The sequence below is a fragment of the Littorina saxatilis genome, unplaced genomic scaffold (genome assembly GCF_037325665.1).
Source record: "Littorina saxatilis isolate snail1 unplaced genomic scaffold, US_GU_Lsax_2.0 scaffold_1956, whole genome shotgun sequence".
Classification (NCBI taxonomy): Eukaryota; Metazoa; Mollusca; class Gastropoda; order Littorinimorpha; family Littorinidae; genus Littorina; species Littorina saxatilis.
The window spans coordinates 10001-18733 of NW_027127137.1; the positions used below are offsets into that span (position 1 = coordinate 10001).

At 44.8% G+C, this 8733-nt stretch overlaps 1 long non-coding RNA gene across 1 annotated transcript; it reads left to right on the plus strand.

The window, feature by feature from the left end:
- Positions 1-4015: 4015 nt before the first annotated feature.
- On the plus strand, positions 4016-8716 carry LOC138955597 (uncharacterized). Its single transcript, XR_011452300.1, has 3 exons — positions 4016-4340; positions 6417-6494; positions 8434-8716. It is a non-coding gene; the product is annotated as an uncharacterized lncRNA (long non-coding RNA).
- Positions 8717-8733: the final 17 nt, after the last annotated feature.

An 8733-nucleotide genomic window follows, 5' to 3' on the forward strand; every position in this document is an offset into this window, starting at 1 on the left:
CCCTCCCTCGTTCTGTAGAGATGTTGATGTCATTTTACAATCAGCCCTCCCTCGTTCTGTAGAGATGTTCATGTCATTTTACAATCAGCCCTCCCTCGTTCTGTAGAGATGTTCATGTCATTTTACAATCAGCCCTCCCCCGTTCTGTAGAGATGTTGATGTCATTTTACAATCAGCCCTCCCTCGTTCTGTAGAGATGTTCATGTCATTTTACAATCAGCCCTCCCTCGTTCTGTAGAGATGTTCATGTCATTTTACAATCAGCCCTCCCCCGTTCTGTAGAGATGTTGATGTCATTTTACAATCAGCCCTCCCTCGTTCTGTAGAGATGTTCATGTCATTTTACAATCAGCCCTCCCTCGTTCTGTAGAGATGTTGATGTCATTTTACAATCAGCCCTCCCTCGTTCTGTAGAGATGTTCATGTCATTTCACAATCAGCCCTCCCTCGTTCTGTAGAGATGTTCATGTCATTTTACAATCAGCCCTCCCCCGTTCTGTAGAGATGTTCATGTCATTTTACAATCAGCCCTCCCTCGTTCTGTAGAGATGTTCATGTCATTTTACAATCAGCCCTCCCTCGTTCTGTAGAGATGTTACAATCAGCCCTCCCTCGTTCTGTAGAGATGTTCATGTCATTTTACAATCAGCCCTCCCTCGTTCTGTAGAGATGTTCATGTCATTTTACAATCAGCCCTCCCTCGTTCTGTAGAGATGTTCATGTCATTTTACAATCAGCCCTCCCTCGTTCTGTAGAGATGTTCATGTCATTTTACAATCAGCCCTCCCCCGTTCTGTAGAGATGTTCATGTCATTTTACAATCAGCCCTCCCTCGTTCTGTAGAGATGTTCATGTCATTTTACAATCAGCCCTCCCTCGTTCTGTAGAGATGTTCATGTCATTTTACAATCAGCCCTCCCTCGTTCTGTAGAGATGTTCATGTCATTTCACAATCAGCCCTCCCTCGTTCTGTAGAGATGTTCATGTCATTTTACAATCAGCCCTCCCCCGTTCTGTAGAGATGTTCATGTCATTTTACAATCAGCCCTCCCTCGTTCTGTAGAGATGTTCATGTCATTTTACAATCAGCCCTCCCCCGTTCTGTAGAGATGTTCATGTCATTTTACAATCAGCCCTCCCCCGTTCTGTAGAGATGTTCATGTCATTTTACAATCAGCCCTCCCTCGTTCTGTAGAGATGTTCATGTCATTTCACAATCAGCCCTCCCTCGTTCTGTAGAGATGTTACAATCAGCCCTCCCTCGTTCTGTAGAGATGTTCATGTCATTTCACAATCAGCCCTCCCTCGTTCTGTAGAGATGTTCATGTCATTTTACAATCAGCCCTCCCCCGTTCTGTAGAGATGTTCATGTCATTTTACAATCAGCCCTCCCTCGTTCTGTAGAGATGTTCATGTCATTTTACAATCAGCCCTCCCCCGTTCTGTAGAGATGTTCATGTCATTTTACAATCAGCCCTCCCTCGTTCTGTAGAGATGTTCATGTCATTTTACAATCAGCCCTCCCTCGTTCTGTAGAGATGTTCATGTCATTTTACAATCAGCCCTCCCTCGTTCTGTAGAGATGTTCATGTCATTTTACAATCAGCCCTCCCTCGTTCTGTAGAGATGTTCATGTCATTTTACAATCAGCCCTCCCTCGTTCTGTAGAGATGTTCATGTCATTTTACAATCAGCCCTCCCTCGTTCTGTAGAGATGTTCATGTCATTTTACAATCAGCCCTCCCTCGTTCTGTAGAGATGTTCATGAACTTTGCACTGACCATTGTCCGACTTCCAAGCGACTGCTGTTGGGTTGTTGGGAACCCATCAAGTCGTGTCTGAAGCCGGTAGACGTTTACGCCTGGGCGAAGTTAATCCTCTCAGACAGCAGTAAGTGTGTGGAGAAACTGGTCAGTTGGACAGACCTCAGGGTCAGTTAGACAGACCTCAGGGTCAGTTAGACAGACCTCAAGGTCAGTTAGACAGACCTCAAGGTCAGTTAGACAGACCTCAAGGTCAGTTAGACAGACCTCAAGGTCAGTTGGACAGACCTCAAGGTCAGACAGACCTCCAGCCAAGTGGGAAAGTGGTGTGCATGTCTGAAGGCGCCGTCCTAATGTCTGGACGTCTGACCATATTCTGCCCCCAGGGTCAGGTGTGCTTTGGACAAAGAATACAGAATATCCATTGCCCAAGGTTGGGAATTTGCCGTGACGTTGCGGTTACAAAAAACACTCACACCAACAAAGCACACCCAACATGCTGGTCGTATTGCACTGACTGAGTTAACGTCTGTACAGTGACTGAGTTAACGTCTGTACAGTGACTGAGTTAACGTCTGTACAGTGACTGAGTTAACGTCTGTACACTGACTGAGTTAACGTCTGTACACTAACTGAGTTAACGTCTGTACAGTGACTGAGTTAACGTCTGTACAGTGACTGAGTTAACGTCTGTACAGTGACTGAGTTAACGTCTGTACAACGTCTGTACAGTGAAACCCCCCATTGAGACCTCCAACAATCTGACAAAGTCAGGTCTTAAAATGGGGGTACATTTACACAGGTTACCAACAGAAAGTCTAGGAAAGCAAGGTCTTAAAAGGGAGGGAGTCAAGTTAAAGGGAAGGGGGGGGGGGGGTGTTCCATTGTAGTATTAGTAAGCCTTTGCTGAATGTGTGCACCGCTTGATCTTGACTTCGGGGTTAACAACTGTGAGTGGGTGTGCAAAAACACTTTGATTAATCAGTAGAGGGTAATATCTCCAATTTCGACACAAGCCTGTTAGGTCTCTCTGTCTGTCTCTCTCTCGCTCTCTCTCTGTTTCTCTCTCTGTCAGTGTCTTTCTGTCTGTCTGTCTGTCTGTCTGCGTCTCTCTCTCTCTCTCTCTCTCTCTCTCTCTCTCTCTCTCTCTCTCTCTCTCTCCCCTCTCTCTATCTATCTCTCAACGTTAATCCTTGCAGTCAGAGTTAATCTTGTTGTGAAGTTGGCACACACAGTTGTGAGTGAGTGGGTTAATCCGCCTTAACGATTCGTTAAAGAGTTGCAGATGAAGACTTAGAGAGAGAGAGAAAAAAAAAAAGAGAGAGAGAGAGAAACGGGAGAGAGAGATAGGAGAGAGAAAAAGAGAGAGAGAGGAGAGAGAGAGAGAGACGGGAGAGAGAGATAGGAGAGAGATAGGAGAGAGATAGGAGAGAGAGAGAGAGAGAGAGAGAGAGAGAGACGGGAGAGAGAGATAGGAGAGAGCTAGGAGAGAGAGAGAGAGAGAGAGAGAGAGAGAGAGAGAGAGAGAGAGAGAGATGGGAAAGAGAAGGGAGAGACAGAGGGAGAGAAAGACAGAGAGAGAGAGAGAGAGAGAAAGAGAGAGAGAGAGTGATGGGGAAGAGAAAGAAAGACAGAGAGAAAGAGGGGGAGTGAGGGGGGGGGGGGGGGGGGGGGGGGAGAGTTGGGGAGTGAGGTTATAAGTACACAGCTCGGATTATCAGTGGCTATGAATACATTGACTGACTTTTTCCCGTCAAGTGACCGTAAATATCCACCACACCATGTTGGACTGACTTCGTGATGATACACGTATTAGTCTCGCACAAGTTTGATAACGGGAGAGGGTGAAGAACAACAATTTAGCATTTTGGTCTCCATTTGTCACAGGGGGGCTCTGAAAAAACACTGTAGTCTGTACTCTTCATTTTGGGTTGATAGTCTTTTTGAGAGAGAGATTTACCTTTGAAGTTTTCTGATATTGCTTAAACCCACCACCACACTCTTTCCCCAGTTTCCTCACCTTGAAATACCTAGGTCTGGGTCATTTTTATGAGAGAACGCCGCCAGGAATTTGTGTTTGTCCTGATGTGGGAATCGCTTCTAGTTCTTTATTTTCAAGTAACCACTTTTCTCTCTCTCTTGTCTGTTCCTTCATAGAGTCTGGACCCCCCCCCCCCCCTACACACACACATACACACCCACCCAACCCCCTAACAAAACTATTAAAACAAAAAAACGGCCACAAAATTGTGTTTGCCCTGATGTTTGTCCTGATGTGGGACTCGAACCCATACGTTCTGCTTTTTGTTCCAGTTTTTCAAATAACCTTTTTTTTTGTCTCTCATTCTGAAGTTATCATTTTGTCTTGTGTCTTTCACAGAGCCCGGATCGAGAGGGGTGCGAACAGAAACGCGCCAAGACCGAGGCAGCACTGGCCCAGGACGTCATTGCATGGGGCGAGGCAGCCTCAAGCAGTCGCGACACATCAGCATTCACCCCTTGGACCCCCACCCCCCTCGCCGCCTCCCTCAAAGGGGGCAAGCTTCTGGACCTCCAGCAGCAGATTATCAGAGAGGGGTCAGTGCTCACTTTGGTTTAAAAAAAATAAAGGTTAATTAGTAATTTATTTAGTTAGATGAGCATTTTGTTTAAGTATTTAGTTGGTCAGTTATTCAACTAAGTACAAGGTACTTCATTAGCGGTCCACATTCTATTCCATGACTCAGGTGTTCTCTGTCTGTCTGTCTGTCTTAGTCTGTCTGTCTGTCTGTCTGTCTGTTCGTCTGTCTGTTCGTCTGTCTGTCTGTCTGCCTGTCTGTCTCTCTCTCTCTCTCTCTCTCTCTCTCTCTCTCTCTGAGCTCATTGTCTCCACGTGTTGATCACCACCAGACACTTTGCTATCTGAACTTGATGGTAGACAGCTCACAGCTATCTGGGTGCAATTTATCTGATAACCTCGATCATCCCTGTCTCTGAGTCTGACGCCCCTGTCTCTGACGCCCCTGGTCAGCTGGGAATGGGATGAGGAGATAGGGGTAGAGTGGAACCTGCCTTTGAACACCGTGAACAATCTGAGATTGTTGGGCCTCAAATTGAGTTACATTGGAACCCCCCTTGAGACCTAAAATCTGAGAAAATCAGGTCTTAAAAAGGAGAGTCTTATAGCAGGAGTAAATTAATGGATGTTAGGAAGAGATCGAACATCTAACAACAAATCCAGGTCTTATAAAGGGGGAGTTGTTAAAGTGGGTGTCTCTAAAGGGACGTTCTACTGTATATTACACAATTATGGACAGAAAATCAGAAAAAAGCATGGTCTCAGAAGGGGTGTGTGTCTGAAGTTGAGGGGGAGGGGAGGGGGGGGTTAGAAGGGGGTTCCACTGTATTCTCCCATACCTCCCGGAGAGAGAGAGAGAGAGATATCTAGTGTTGCTGACGTTTGTCTGTTGTTTGTGACACACCGGGTTCTATTTTCCCTGTAGCCTAGATCTGTGGGGTTAGCAGGAGTTCAGCTAGTCACGTGCTCTTTCATATCTCATATATATCAAGTGCATGTAGGCAGAGTTTGCAGTGTGACTCACAAAGACAGGGTAGACTGTTGAACCAAAGCCATTGTGGCTTGCTAAAAACAGTGCGTTCTGTGCCCCCCCCCTCTCCTCCCCACCCACCCATTTTAAATAAAAGGTGAACATCCCTCTCTTGTTTACAAAGCCTTGCTATAGTAGTAGAGCATTGAGTTAAATTTAGTGTTGCCATGGACACCATATATGTATTACAGGAACGCTTATAAACACTGCAGATCCCCTCTGATCCCCCTCAGTCTAGGAAACAAGGCCTTGCTATAGTAGTAGAGCATTGAGTTAAATTAACCTTCGCCTGTCCTTGTTATCAACTACACACGGAAGTCATCGTGGAAGTCATCGTGGGGCCGTGCGGACCCAGGCTTCTCATTTCCTTTGAGAAACATGGGTCCGCACGGCCCCACAATGTTTGTAGTCTAAATATGACCTTTTGTTTTTTAATTACTTCTCGCTGAAATTTTAGGACATAACAGCTTTTTAGATGCCTGAGGCATTCTTAAAAGCTCATCACATAATTCCAACTAGTTTAAGAGATATTTGCAATTAAACACCCTTCTGGGTCCACACGGACCCACGACCACCAGCGAAGGTTAAGCGTTGCCAAGGACACCATATGTATTACAGGCACCGGAAACAGAGCTACATCTGTCGTGCTCAGGATGTTGGCCTTTAGCTTCCTCATTTTAAGACCCAGCGTTTTGTGATCTTCCTGTTGACGATGTCAGTTCGTTGACCTCCATTGACAATCCTTGACGCAGATTTTGCTGTCTGAAAAAAAGGTAGTACCACTGTACGTTCATTGAAAAAGAATGTCTTTCACAATTCAAGCACTTTTCATGTAATGGCTGCAAGGTGTGCAATTGAATTACACACCTAGTCTACACAATTGCTTGATTTCAAAGTGCACACGTAAAGGCTGATCTCTGTTTTGTAATTGTCAACTAAATTTGGTGGGGACATTTTTTTTTTCATCGCCAAGACTATTCATTATAACTTGATTTAAAAACCAAAAAAATGTCATTGAGCCACTGTCATGCATTTGTTAATGAATTGTTTCCCTTTGTTTGTACAGCGTGCCGACATACCTGCACTCAGGCCCGCCAGTGCTTCTGAACCCAGAGCGCGTGATTCCGTATTCAGAGTCACAGAGGTCAGTATCCATATCGTATAGCTTTTTGAAGAATGGATTTGTTGGTGTAGAAATGTACCTTTTGTTTTTCTTGTTTGTGCTCTCACTATGTACTTTGGCTGGCTACTGAAGCTTCTGGTTTTATGCTCAAGGTCAATGAGAATAACAACACTTTTCAAGACTAAAATAACACTCAACCCCCTTCCCCCAACCCCCAAAGAAAACAACAACAACAACAACAACAACAACAACAACAACAACATCACGCACAAACAGATGAAGAAAAATCCCCTGTTAAACACAAAACACACAAAATATTTTGAAACATTCTTTCTTCTACTCTCCAGATATGAGCGTCACAATAGCACACCAACACACACACACACACACACACACAGAAAGAAAAACAACAAAACCTTGTAAATGTTACACGCAAACATAAACAAGAAGGGCAAAGCCCATACAACTCACATGCTTGACCTTCTGCTTTACACATTTTTGACTCACATGCGAAGCAAAAGTGAGTCTATGTACTCACCCGAGTCGTCCGTCCGTCCGTCCGTCCGTCCGTCCGTTGCATGACCTTGGATGACCTTGACCTTGGGTCAAGGTCACATGTATTTTGGTAGGAAAAATGTGTAAAGCAGAAGGTCAAGCATGTGAGTCGTATGGGCTTTGCCCTTCTTGTTCCTACCAAAATACATGTGACCTTGACCCAAGGTCAAGGTCATCCAAGGTCATGCAACACAAAGCTGTTAATTCAAGACATAGGAAGTACAATGGTGCTTATTGGCTCTTTCTACCATGAGATATGGTCACTTTTAGTGGTTCACTACCTTATTTTGGTCACATTTCATAAGGGTCAAAGTGACCTTGACCTTGATCATATGGGACCAAATGTGTCTCATGATGAAAGCATAACATGTGCCCCACATAATTTTTAAGTTTGAAACAGTTATCTTCCATAGTTCAGGGTCAAGGTCACTTCAAAATATGTATACAATCCAACTTTGAAGAGCTCCTGTGACCTTGACCTTGAAGCAAGGTAAACCAAACTGGTATCAAAAGATGGGGCTTACTTTGCCCTATATATCATATATAGGTGAGGTATTCAATCTCAAAAACTTCAGAGAAAATGGGAAAAATGTGAAAAATAGCTGTTTTTTAGACAACATTTATGGCCCCTGCGACCTTGACCTTGAAGCAAGGTCAAAATGCTATGTATGTTTTTTTGGGGCCTTGTCATCATACACCATCTTGCCAAATTTGGTACTGATAGACTGAATAGTGTCCAAGAAATATTTAACGTTAAAGTTGTCCGGCCGGCCGGCCGGCCGGACGGACGGACGGACGGACGGACGACTCGGGTGAGTACATAGACTCACTTTTGCTTCGCATGTGAGTCAAAAACCCAATTCTTTCTCCTCCTCGCCAGATATGAACATCACACACAAAGAAATACAACAAAACCATGTAATACCCAAACAAACAACAAAACAAGTTGTGACCCTCCACCACGAAATGAGTCGCATGTCACCTCGCGCGGTTCTGCGCTAGGCTTAATATAAGTCCGGGGAGTGTCTGGTAACAGTGTGCGGGTCACTTTAGTCACAGGCTTATAACTCAAACAGTTTTCGCTCTTTGCTAAAACGGTTTTCACCACTGGATAGAGCATACAAAACTCTTTAAGAAAATGTACAAATATGAAAATCATGCAAAGGTGACATGCGACTCATTCCGTGGTGGAGGGTCACATTTTGTCTCAAATCGCCAGATATGAGCGTCACATTAGTAAAACAACACTGACACACACAGAATGACAACAAAACCCTATAAAACACAAAACACACAAATGATTTAAACAAAATGTTTTCTTCCACATGACAAGCAAAGAAATACAACAACATCATGTGAATGTAAACACAAACAAAATAAAACCATTCTTTCTCGTGCTCACCAGATATGAACGTCACTTCACACCGAACGTGTCGCTGGCCCCCACCCCCCAGACCAAGAGCAAGTCGGACGAGGAGGATGAATTGGGGGAGGTGCAGGAACAGCCGCAGGAGCTCACCGTGCACGTCAGGGTCAAGGCCAAAGAGGTACCGAAGGCAGCGGTTGTTCAGACGCACGTCAACGTCCCGTCCTTGCCGACAGCCATGGAGAGTAGTAGTCGGGAGTATCGGGAGTACGATTTGCCGACCGATACAGACGATTCCAGTGTGGGGCAGAGCTCTCCTTTGGACAGTGAGTGCAGTTT